At 38.2% G+C, this 12,156-nt stretch overlaps 1 protein-coding gene and 1 long non-coding RNA gene across 2 annotated transcripts in view; one reads left to right on the top strand and one right to left on the bottom strand.

The window, feature by feature from the left end:
* LOC116421717 overlaps positions 1-9,545 on the bottom strand; it is a 29,297-nt gene extending 19,752 nt beyond the window's left edge. Inside the window, exon 1 of the long non-coding RNA XR_004232211.1 lies at positions 9,485-9,545. This is a non-coding gene — a long non-coding RNA (uncharacterized LOC116421717). The remainder of the gene's footprint in view (positions 1-9,484) is intronic.
* NOL4L (nucleolar protein 4 like) overlaps positions 1-12,156 on the top strand; it is a 198,668-nt gene that overhangs the window by 96,737 nt on the left and 89,775 nt on the right. The gene's annotated exons all lie outside the window — the stretch shown is intronic.

The raw sequence follows: 12,156 nt of genomic DNA on the forward strand, positions 1-12,156 counted from the left end.
ACAAATGCATGCTTGCATGGATATATACACATATACATACACATGAATTCTATAAAGATATAATTATTTTAAATGTTATTTATTATTTATACTATGTTAAATACAAATGAAATCAGACTAATATATAATGATACATAATATATAAATGTTTGCTCTCATTTAAATTAAAAATATTATAGTCAATCATAATCATATGCAAATATAAGTATATATATAAAAACACATAATAATAATTATGTAATTATTTAAAATGTTATATATCATTATTTATCACATTATTTTAAATACAAACAAAATCAGATGAATATGTAACAATATATTATTATATACATATTTTTGCCTTCATATTTAAATGAAATATAACATAGTCAATTATGTGCAATCATACACAAATATAATATATGTACATATATATGCATATACATACATATATATTATAAGTATAGAATTCTTTTAAATCATATATGTTATATTATAATAAACAAATGAAATCATATTAGTATATAATATATACATATATTTGACAACACCTTTAAATTAAATATAACTCAATTATGTGTAATCATACACAAATATAAATATACATGCATTTGTGTATGTGTATGTATGTTATTTATTTAATTAAGTGACTTCTTCAGATCACAGAATCAGTGTACATCAGAGGTAAGTCTTGAACCTAGATGTTTCTGTCTTCAAGACTAGCTCTCTGTCCATTAGGACACACTGTCTCTCTTTTGTGCATATGCGTGTATACACAAATTCACACAATAATAATAATAGCTGACATTTGTATAGCACTTACTAAGTGCCAGGTATTGTATTGCTGCTTTACAGTTATTATCTCATTTGATCTTCCCAACAGCCTCGGGAAGCAGAGACTATTATTATCCTCATTTAATATGAGGAACTTGAAGCAACTAAGGCTTAAGTGACTGGCCCAGAGTCACATAGCTACTAAGTGTCTGAGACTGTATTTGAACTCAGGTTTTCTTGACTCTAGGCCTGGTACTCTATCCCCTGTGCCACCTAGCTGCCCACATACACACATATATGAGACCCTTGATCCTTATGGAAGATGGATTGTTTTTCAGAACTGAATAATACCAAGGAACTCACTAGGACAGGGGTACTTAACCTTTTCTTGTATTATGGGTCCCTTTGGCAGTCTGATGAAACCCATGGACTGGCCTCCTCTATCCCCATCCAAATGATATGGTGTTTTTTATTAATTTTTTTTATTCACAAAGCACATGTATGGGTAATTTTTCCAAATTGACCCTTGCAAAACCTTTTGTTCCGAATTTTCCCCTTCTTCCCCCCACCCTCTTCCCTAGCTGGCAGGTAGTCCAATACATGTTAAATATGTTGAAATACATGTTAAATCCAATATATGTATACATATTTATACAGTTATCTTGCTGCACAAGAAAAATCAGATCAAGAAGAAAAAACAAACTTGAGAAAGAAAACAAAATGCAAGCAAACAATAGAGAGAGTGAGAATGCTATGTTGCTTTCCACACTCAATTCCCACAGTTCTCTCTCTGGGTGTAGATGGCTCTCTTCATCACTGAACAAATGGAACTGGTTTGAATCATCTCATTGTTGAAGAGAGCTATGTCCATCAGAATCGATCGTCATATAGTCTTATTGTTTACTTGTATAATGATCTCCTTGTACAATGATTTTATTTTGCAACAATCCATCTAAATCTCTCCAGGCCCCTCTGAAATCATCCTGGTCATTTCTTACAGAACAATAATATTCCATAACACTCATATATTATAATTTATTGAGCCATTCTCCAACTGATGGTCATCCACTCAGTTTCCAATTCCTGGCCACTACGAAAAGGGCTGCCACAAACATTTTTGCACATGTGGATCCCTTTGCCTCCTTTAAGATCTCTTTGGGATATAAGCCCAGTAGTAACACTGCTGGATCAAAAGATATGCACAGTTTGATAACATTTTGAGCATAGTTCCAAACTGCTCTCCAGAATGGTTGGATCTGTTCACAATTCCACCAATGATGTATCAGTGTCCCACTTTTCCCATCCCCACCAACTTTTGTCATTATCTTTTCCTGTCATCTTAGCCAATTTGACAGGTGCAATTTGCATTTCTCTGATCAATAGTGATTTGGAGCACCTTTTCACATGACTACAAATAGTTTTCAGTTTCTTCATCTGAAAATTGTCTGTTCATATCCTTTGACTATTTATCAATTAGAGAATGGCTTGAACTATTATAAATTTGAGTCATTTCTCTATATATTTTAGAAACGAAGCCTTTATCAGATCCTTTGGATGTAAAAATGTTTTCCCTTATTGCTTCCCTTCAAATGATTTTTTTAAATGAACAAAATACTTAGGGTTACAAAGAATACCAATTTGATTAAAATGCAATTATTAATAAAAAAACAAGTGTATGTATCTTGGGTTAAGAACCTTCATCTAGAACGATCCCCTCATTTTATAGGTGAAGAAACCAAGGTTCAGAGAGATCTTAAGTTACCTGTCCAAGATCACAGAGGTAATCAACAGCCAATGGCCTAAGACAAAGCCATTAGACTATAAAGTCCTGGAGAGCAGGGAATATCTTTTGCTTTTCTTTGTATCTACTGTGCTTAGCACAGTGCCTAGTACAAAGTAGACACTTAATAAATACTACTTGCTTGATTAACTGAATGACACAGGTCCTCTGGCTCCAAATCCAAAGTGATTTCCACTAGATGATGCTGCTTCTCAGATATCAGCTAGCCAGTTGGTGATGGGGCCAGAATGGAATCTGATTCTCCTATCCTTCCATCCCGGTGCCTCTCTATGTCATTCTGCTCTAATATGCAAGCTGTTCTGGGGACTTTTCCTGTTCTATCATCTGTTAATTAGGTATATGACTTTGAAAGTCCTTTTCAGGTCTAACTTCCTATGTTCTAAAATCTCTTTCAATTCTGAATACGATAGAAAATTAAATGTGCTGCAGTACAATGAATGGAGCTCAATATTGTTGTCCCTGAAGTCCCCATAGGTCAGGGCCTCAAAAGACAGCAGTCCCAGTTGAAAAATTGGAAAGACCTAGTGTCCAAGACCAAGTCTTTTGAAGTCTCAATAAATCACTGGGAAGCTTGGAAGGTTCTGTAAGAGCTGACCTTGAACAAGACAGTTATTTGGATTTAGAGATAAAGCTATCCCTGGAGCTGGCACTTCTACCCTGGGTGGATGTTTTGTAGTAAGGCAGCAATCCCTTCACTTCTACAAACATTTTTCTTTTATATGTGCCAGACTCTACCCACAGGCACTGCCTAAGGAGTACAGTGCTTTCTTAGGTGGAAATACTGCTGTCTATGAAGACCCAACAATCTAATCTCTTAAACATAAGCAAATCAATTTACCCTAGACCTCACCTTCATCCCTTAAGAATCAGATCTAGAAGTAATTTTGAGAGATCAATGATCTCTCAACACTAGACCAGTGATCTCCAAAAATCTTGAAAACAAATTTCTAATTCTATTTACTTATTTATAAATTAAACATATATGGTACTAAAGATTATATAAATTATAAAATTTAGTCAACTTAAAAACATTAAGTGCCTATTGTGTGCCAGGCACTGTGCTAAACACTGGATATACAAAAAGAAGTAGAAGATCACCCCTGTCCTCAAGGACCTCACAATCTAATGGAAAAAACAATATATACATACAAACTATATGCAGAATCAAAAGGAAATAATTAAAAGAGGGAAGGTACTAGAATTAAGAGTTGGAAAAGTCTTTTTGTTGAAGATAGAATTTTAACTGAGACTTAAAGGAAGTCTAGGAAGCCAGCAGGTAGAGATGAGAAGGGTGGACATGGTGGACAGCCAGAGAAAATACCTGGAGTCAAGATATGGGATTTGTTATTCATGGAAAAAAGAAGGCCAGTATCACTAGCTCTAAAATTTTGTGTCAAGCAATAAGATAGAAAAAGACTAAAAAAATAGCTGAGGGCTGTGTTATAAAGGTTTTTGAACACTAAAAAGAGGATTTTGTATTTGATCCTTAAGGCAGTAGGGAGATGCTGGACCCGTACTTTAAGAAAATCATTTTAGTAACTTCCTATAGGATGGATTGGGACAATTAGAGATTTGAGAAAGGGAGGAGGAGGCCTATTATAATCATTCAGGTACCTAGAGGTGTTGAGTTCCTGAGCTAGGCTGGTGCTTTAAGAAGAGGACAAATAAGAGAAGTGGGGGTAGAAAAGACAAGATTTGGTAACCAACATGCTATATGGATATAGTATAGGCAGTAAGGGAAAAGTTGACGGTAACACTTAGGTTACCAACTGGTTGGCTGATATTTGAGAAGCAGCATCATGAAGTGGAAATCACATTGGATTTGGGGCCAGAGAATCTGGGTCATTCAGTTAATCAGTCAACTAGCACTTATTAAGTCCTACTATAATTTAGGCATTGTGCTAGTAGTGGATCACTTAAAAGATAGAGATGCCATTGATAGTAATAGGGAAATTTGGAAGAGGGTTGGGTTTAGGAAGGAAAGGTAATGTAATGATTCCTGTGATCCAGATGACAATCCCTCCATACCCACTCATCCTGCCTGACTCACTGTGAATCACCCAAAATAAAAAGGGGATTATCAGTTCTTACTCACTGGTCATTGCCTTGAAGCTGAAGCTTGCCTTCTAAAGACAGGAAAGTGATCTGGGGATCAGGAAGTATAATTTTACCAATCATACCTGCTGTCTCAGAACAGGGAGATTGGAACTTAGACATTTGAGCAATGGAGCAAAGTGGGAATGGGTAAGGATGAGGAGCTATCATAGAGAGACACAATAAAACCCTTCAGTTTATCACACACCTCTTAGTGCAGGGTCATGAATTCTCCAGGATGAGATCCAGAGACAGGAAAGACCTCATGAAGAAGGTGATGCTTAAATTGAATCTTGAAAAAAAATTCTGAGAAAACTGAGGTAGGAAGAATCCATTCTAGGCATTGGGACAACCAGTAAAAGCATGAAGATGGAGCACCATGTGTGAGGAACAGAGGTCATCTTGGCTAAACTGTGGACCATATTGAGGGAGTTAATATGCAAGAAGGCTAGAAAGATGGAGTATGGTCAGGTTGTGAAGAAAAGAAATCTATAAGATGAAGAGTCTAAATTGAATTATAAAGGAAGGAATCACTAGGACAGGAGGTTTTTTATCTTGGGTCCACATAACCCTGCAATGTCTGTGGATAGATGGATCTGTGAATTTGGATGGGGAAAAAATTCTTTTTCCTTCAGTGTATTTTGTTTCCTTTGTAATTTGAAATGTTTTATTTTATTCTTTTGAAAACAGTATTATGAGAAAGGATTCCATAGGCATCACTGGCCTGCCGAGGTCTAGAGGAACACAAAAAAAGGTTTAGAACCTTTGTATTGTGATTTATTGGAGCAGAGTGGTTAAGGTCAGATGTGATGATAGGAAAATCTCTTTGGTAAGTCTATAGAGGTTGGATGAGTGAGGAGATCTGAAGTGGGGAGCTTAATCGGTAGCCTCTTGGAATAGCCTAGGAGCTATTACTCAGGGAATTGCCCAGGTAAATCATGCTGACTGTGAACTAGAGTGGAAGCTGTATAGGTGAAGAGAAAGGGATATATATATATATATATATATATAATAAATTTCTAATTCTATTTACTTATTAAAATTTGTTTTCAAGATTTTTGGAGATCACTGGTCTAGAGATAGAAATGATAAGATCTGACAACTGATTGCATTTGTGAGGTGAGCTAATGAGAGAATAATAAGAGCTAGTAAGATTTTTTTTAATTGGGTAAGACCTGGGCATATTAGACGGCAGCAAGGAAGGAACTGGTAGATAGAAGAAATCATAGTAGGGACAATCTGCTGGAAAAGACAGTTCAGATTGGAATTAGTGGTCATTAACCTTGGGGAAGATAAAGGCAGTCTTTCCATTAATTAAGGAGAGTGGAGGATTGTGAGATAAGGAGAAAAGGAAGAGGGAATTTATAGTTAATGGTTTAGATTTTAAGCAAAATACATCAAGGTCTTCAGTTGAGATGATGGGGGAAAGAGATTATTTTTGGAGGAGATTTGGAGAATCCCTATAGTGAATGGGCTGAAGAATTAGGGAAAGGTAAAGAGATTTCCTAGCTGCAGTGAGAGCCCAGTTGAGCTTAGATAATATGAAGTTGTAGTGAACTGAGTAAAAATAGTTGTATGACTTATTCTGACTTCATTCAGTGGTGAATGAGATAGATCAGAGGAGGCAAAAAGTGGAAGTAATCTGGGGTTGGGGTTTGGACAAATTATGAGAAGCATTAGGTCAAGGGAGCAAGAAATTCAATAGTGGTGATATGGTTAACTAAAGGATTGAGACTAGAAAGGCAGGAGGATATTGTCAGAGAAGGAGAAAAGGTTGGGAAAGTACTGAAGGTGGCAAGATTTGAAGTCAAGGTAAGGGCAAAGAATAAGTTTACAGGTGTAAAGCATAGAGAGAGATTAAATGATTGATAATGATCAAATAAAGACATTTCAGAATGATAGCAAGATCAAGAGTGTGACCAAGTGTGTTACTGTGTGTATAGGTAGGTGTATATAAATGTGTATAGGTGTGTATAGGTATTAGGTGTAGGAATTCACAGAAGTTCAGTAGATTGAAGACCTGGGAAATTTCAATATCACAGGGAATGTCAGCATGGCCTGGTAGGAGGGCAGGAAATGAAGTGGAAAGGAAGAGTATGAAACTTGGCAAGCACTAAAGTCAATGAAAAAAGAGGGAGAATGTCCTAGGGTGAGGTAGTAAATAACAGTCAGCAGGATTTTGATTGGGTAATAAATCTTGATGAAGTGAACTTGAAAGGAGCAAAGATTGCTGAGTGATGGTGGAAAAGGATAGTAAAATCTAGACATGGCAATGGGGAGCAAGGAACAGTGTGGTGGGAAGTATGTGAGAATGTTCAAGTGGTTGTGGAAGGCATGGAAGGGATATGGTACTTTCTAAGGGAGCTAGATTTCTGTGAATACCAGAAGACAGAAGGAATGTGTAAGTATAGTGTTTGAAATGAAGACGTTTAATTATGGATTATTTACTGCTTTCCCCCCTTCCATATATCCTGTTCTTCCTCATCTAAATTATTGCTCAACTATACTCTACTCTTAAATGCCCTTCCCTACCTCCCATAATGCCTATTCTTACTCCTCATTTAAAACATTCAATCAATTACTAACTCCATTGTTTCCACCTCTACAATATTTCTTGCTTCTGTATCAGACTGCCAGTATCCTTGTTTGGGCCCTCATCACTTTTCACTTGGACAGTTGTGGTAACTTCCTCTTTCATCCCCCTTCCTCAAGTCTTGCATCCATCTAATCCACTCACCACACAGTTGCCAAAATGTTTTTCCTAAAGTGTGGGTCTGACCATGTCTCTCCCCTACTCAATAAACTTCGGTAGTTCTCAGTTGTCTTTAGGATCAATGATTAACTCTGCAAGTATTTAAAGTTCTTCACAACTCGACCCCAACCTGTCTTTCCAAACTTATTATACATTAGTTCCACACATTCCATAATCTAGTCAAACTGACTTTCTTGTATTTCTCATATATGGCAGTCTATCTTTTGACTCCGTATCTTTTCCCATCAAGCCTCTAATATATTTCTTACTCCTCTTCCTCTAGTTTCTTAAAAGACGGAGCTCTTCACTTTTTGTTTTTGTTTTTGAGGCAATGAGGCTAAATTGACTTGCTCAGAGTCACAAAGCTACTGAGTCTGAGGCTGGATTTGAATTTAGGTCGTCCTGACTCCAGGGCCAGTGCTCTGTGTCACCAGGCTGCCTTTCTACCATCTTTTACATGCAATCTTTACTGACCCAGGAACTAGTGTCCTCCATAAATCACCTTATAAGGTTTGTTTGTTTGTTTTTTTTGGGGGGGACACATATTTAATATATGTTGACATAGATTCCTGATGAAATTTAGCTTCTGCAAGGACTTATTTAACCTTTGTTTATATATTCTTAGCATGGGTCCTAGCACAGAGTAGGAACTTAATAAATACTTATTGATTGTTTCTTTAAGGCAGTTGTGGTTTATTAGGAAAAGAATTGAGTTTGGAATCTGGGGAGTTTGTTTCAGGTTCTGGTTATAAAATGTGTCATGTGATCTTGGGCAAGTCCCTCAACCTTTATGAGTTTCAGTTTTCTTAGCTATAAAATGGAGATAAATAGTGCCTACACTAGGTATTTCATGAAGTTATTGGGAGGATCAGATGAGAACAATAATTTTAATTCTCAAGTACTTATCCCCTCATCAGGGTATGTTGATTGTTTGGGTTCAGCTTCCATATAATCAACAGAGGACTGTGGATTCTCACCCTAAGGGTCTTATATTTCATTGTAGATTCCAAATAAGGGAAGAACAAGGTCATTTTCAACTTTCCAACTTGTTTGTCTGGGCTCAAGGAAGCACTTTGCTTCCTTCTTTGCTCTTGTTTTTCCAGAATCTGGGTAGGAAGCCTGTTTAAAACAACCAAAAACCTTGCCATGCCAACTCTGTTTGGCAGAATCAGTAGATAGAGACAAGATTGTGCAATGTGTTCTCTAGGAATGTGCCAGGAACAATTCATTCATTCTAGCAGCATTGTGAGTTCAGCCCCCAGAGAAAGTGGATGTACATAAGTCATGGGCTGAGGCAAAAGGTTGGATTTGGAGGGTCAGAAGAACCAGATTTGAATACCAGCTCTGTATTTATGAGGTCTTTGGCTAGTCCCTTCTTTCTCTGCCTCAGTTTCCCCATCTATAAAGTGAGAATATTAGAATAAATGACCTCAAAGATTCCTTGTACATCTAATAAGTCTTGTCAACTTCCTATCACTGATTTAGAGTTGGAAGAGAAAGAAGTCAGGGCTGGAAGGGGTGTTAGAAGTCAGAGTTCAAACTCCTCATTTAATGGATGAGGAAGCTGAATCACAGACAAGGCGTGTATTGTCATCATTTGAGAGGAAGATAGAACATAGTGACTGATGATAGATGCCTTGAACCAGAATAGTTAGTGTTGGCCTGCGTGGAAAAACCAGATGAGAAGGGACTAGGTGGGAATGTTTTATTTGTTTCAAGAAAGAAAAAGAAGGCAAAGATCAGGAATGTCTTCATTATCTTTCAGAAGGGATGGGAAAAAATTCTAGGAGAGTGTCTAAAACTCAGACAGTAAAATGGTACTGCAAAGCATCATGGGAAACCTAATTTCTTTGTGTCTCCAAAGGCCTGTGAGATTTAGTAGGAATAGAAGCTTCATCACAATAGCAGCATCAGGAGGAGGTTACTCTGATATTCAGATTTGATTCATCACCACAAATCAGCTAATATTTATGAAGTACCTACTATGTGTTGATCCCAGTTTTGGGCAGAGGACATAAAACATGAGTGCAAATAAATATCCTACAAATTAGAATGTGATAAATGTGTAAGAGAGATTGGCTTACCTTCAAGAAGGAATAAGGAACACAGTGAAGGAAGCGACGTGTGAACTGAGTCTTGAGGAATGGGGAAGGATTTCAGATTTCAGCAGGTAGAAATGGAGAGAGGAGGTTCCATTTCAGGAGTGGGAGAGGTGAACCCAAGCATGAACATGGAAGGTGGGAGGAGATTAAAGTCTGGAGATGGTCAGAACTCAGATTCTGACTGTCCAATTTAAAGCCAAACAAATATAAGAAACAATACTTATCTTGTAGTCACAAGACCTGAATTTGAGTCTGAGCTTTAACACTTTATTACCTATGACATCCTGGGCAAGTTACTAAGCTTATAGGATCATGCATTGAGAGCTGGCAAGAGGCCATCTAATCCAACTTCCTCATTTGTGTAAGGTCACACAGGTAACAGAGATGAGATAATTCCTTGAACTTCAGTCTTCATTTGTAAAATAGTGATAACTATTCTCATTCCTCTAGCACTTTAAAATTTACAAAGCATTTTCCTTTAAGATCAGGAATGCAATTATTATAATGATTACACCACTGAAAACATTAATTAGGAATATTATCACTTGAAGAAAAAGTTGAAAATGGACACAAGTACAGAAAACAGAGGACCACATGTGTTTGTTTACTGGTCAGGAGATGGCATAGATGCCTCTTATGCCTGTGGTGATTTGGGTGGTTTAAAGTAGGTCCCACTGAGAAGGTTTCATAGTGATGGGACCCTGGAGAAGAAAGTGGCCTTTAGGGCAGTTGTCCTCCATACCACTCCCCTGCATCACTTCTTCATGGCAGCACCCTTGGGCAAAATCCTATTCATCCCATGTTGGTTATAGCTCTGATTATGTCTTTGAGGGCACCTCACTAGAACTCTTGTGTATGTGAGTTAGGTTACAAACTAGCTGTTGTTAAATTTTCTCATCATTTGGATGGCCTCTCGGTTGAAGTTGAGTTCTTCCACATGAGCAACTAAAACATTTTCATTGAAATGCCAATAATAGGAATTCAGTTACTTTAGCTCTCAGAACCAGACATGAGTTGGACCTGTTCTCTTCTCATCAATCCTTTGCCTTTGCAACTGTGTCCTCGTGGTTTCAGGGAGGGCTCAGCTCTCCCTCCAATAATCCAGGTCCCAGCCTCCCAAAAGACTTTGTAAAAGACAAGCTCTTAACTCAAAACACCAGGTGGACTGCCTCGGATCTAGAGGAGGAGCAGCAGTCTTGGGTGATCTGATACCACTCAGTCTGAGGTTTTGTAACCAAATCTAAATGATGCAGGAGGATTTCAGACTGTTTCAGCAGCTGATGTCTGGAGATCAATTAGAGATAATGGCTTCTGGTGGACATGAAGGAGCATGTCCGATCTTTTGACTGGCTGTGATTGTACTTCCTTCATTAATGTGCGCTTTTTTTCTTTAGAGGATGGGAGAGCCCAGGGCTGCATTGTGAATTTGCACGGGTGTCTCATCCTAATTCCTTTTTGCTTAGCTCAAGAGTGGCTTGGATTTGGGCCCCTCTGGTTGCTCCAGCAGAGACCCATTCAGGCTTGAGAGGCAGAGGCGTGTTTTGGATCTGTGTGTAGAGATGGCAACTCACAATAGACAAGTCTGCCTGGAGCCATAGGCCCCCTCAACCAGGATTCTGAGTGATTCAAAATAAGCTCCTGGTACCTCTTTCTTTAACAATGGAGAACAGAGACCCTCCTGACTGCAAATTCCAGTGTTCCATTGGTCATTCAAACCTCCCAGCTCAAATATCCTTTCCTGATACATCTCTGTTCCCTTCTCAGATAGAAATGATCTTCCTCGTTTCTGACCTCCAAAAATACTGAGTATACTCCTCTCCTGTGCATGATCAGTTTTGAATCATAATTATTTGTTTGTGATTGTGAACTCAGTGTCTTGTTTATTTTTTTTCTATCGCCTCCAAGACTGAGCTCTTTTTCTCCTTTCTTTTTAAAAACTTTTGGTCCAGACATGTCATTTCATTGTTGTGGTCAAATGCACTCTCGGTGCAGAAGCTCTCTCCATTGATGAGGAAGCTTTGGGATAACTGGGTGGCACAGTGCATAGCCTACTGCACTGAGTCAGGAGGGCCTGAGTTCCAATGTGGCTCAGGTGCTAGTTGTGTGACCTTGAGCAAGTCACCTAACCCCAGTTACCACTCTCTCACCCCCTCACCCCCTCCCTGTCCCCATCAAAGAATAGATGGAATACTGAGTTTAGGATAGCTCCATGTCTACAGGGTCAAGGAATCTCAGAGGCAAAACTTGTACCCAAGCCTTAACTCCTAAGACCATCTTCTCTCTACTATGCTTTGATGCCTCTTAAGGTCATTATTAGGTGCTTAATACATGTAAAAAAGATACTGGCCTAAGAGCCATTTAGAAAACCTTCAAGGACCAATTCTGTCCCTAGTTATCTCTAATTTTGACTTATTCAGGGCCTCAGTTTTCTCCTTTGTAAAATGGGGGGAGCGGGACCAAGGGCAATGAGTCATAGGAAATAGTTTTATGGGCCCCTCTGGCTCAAACATTATCCCTTTGTTTTTCCAAGGTCCTTTCCCCCTCAAGCATTCATTGTTCTAATATTCTGTGTTCTATGAAGAGAAAAGGTGTGAGACTGATGGTAAGGGTTGCACTTCTTCTGCCTTTGACTCAAACTGTGTCTTTGAGGAAAT

Source organism: Sarcophilus harrisii, chromosome 2 (assembly GCF_902635505.1).
Source record: "Sarcophilus harrisii chromosome 2, mSarHar1.11, whole genome shotgun sequence".
NCBI classification, from domain to species: Eukaryota; Metazoa; Chordata; class Mammalia; order Dasyuromorphia; family Dasyuridae; genus Sarcophilus; species Sarcophilus harrisii.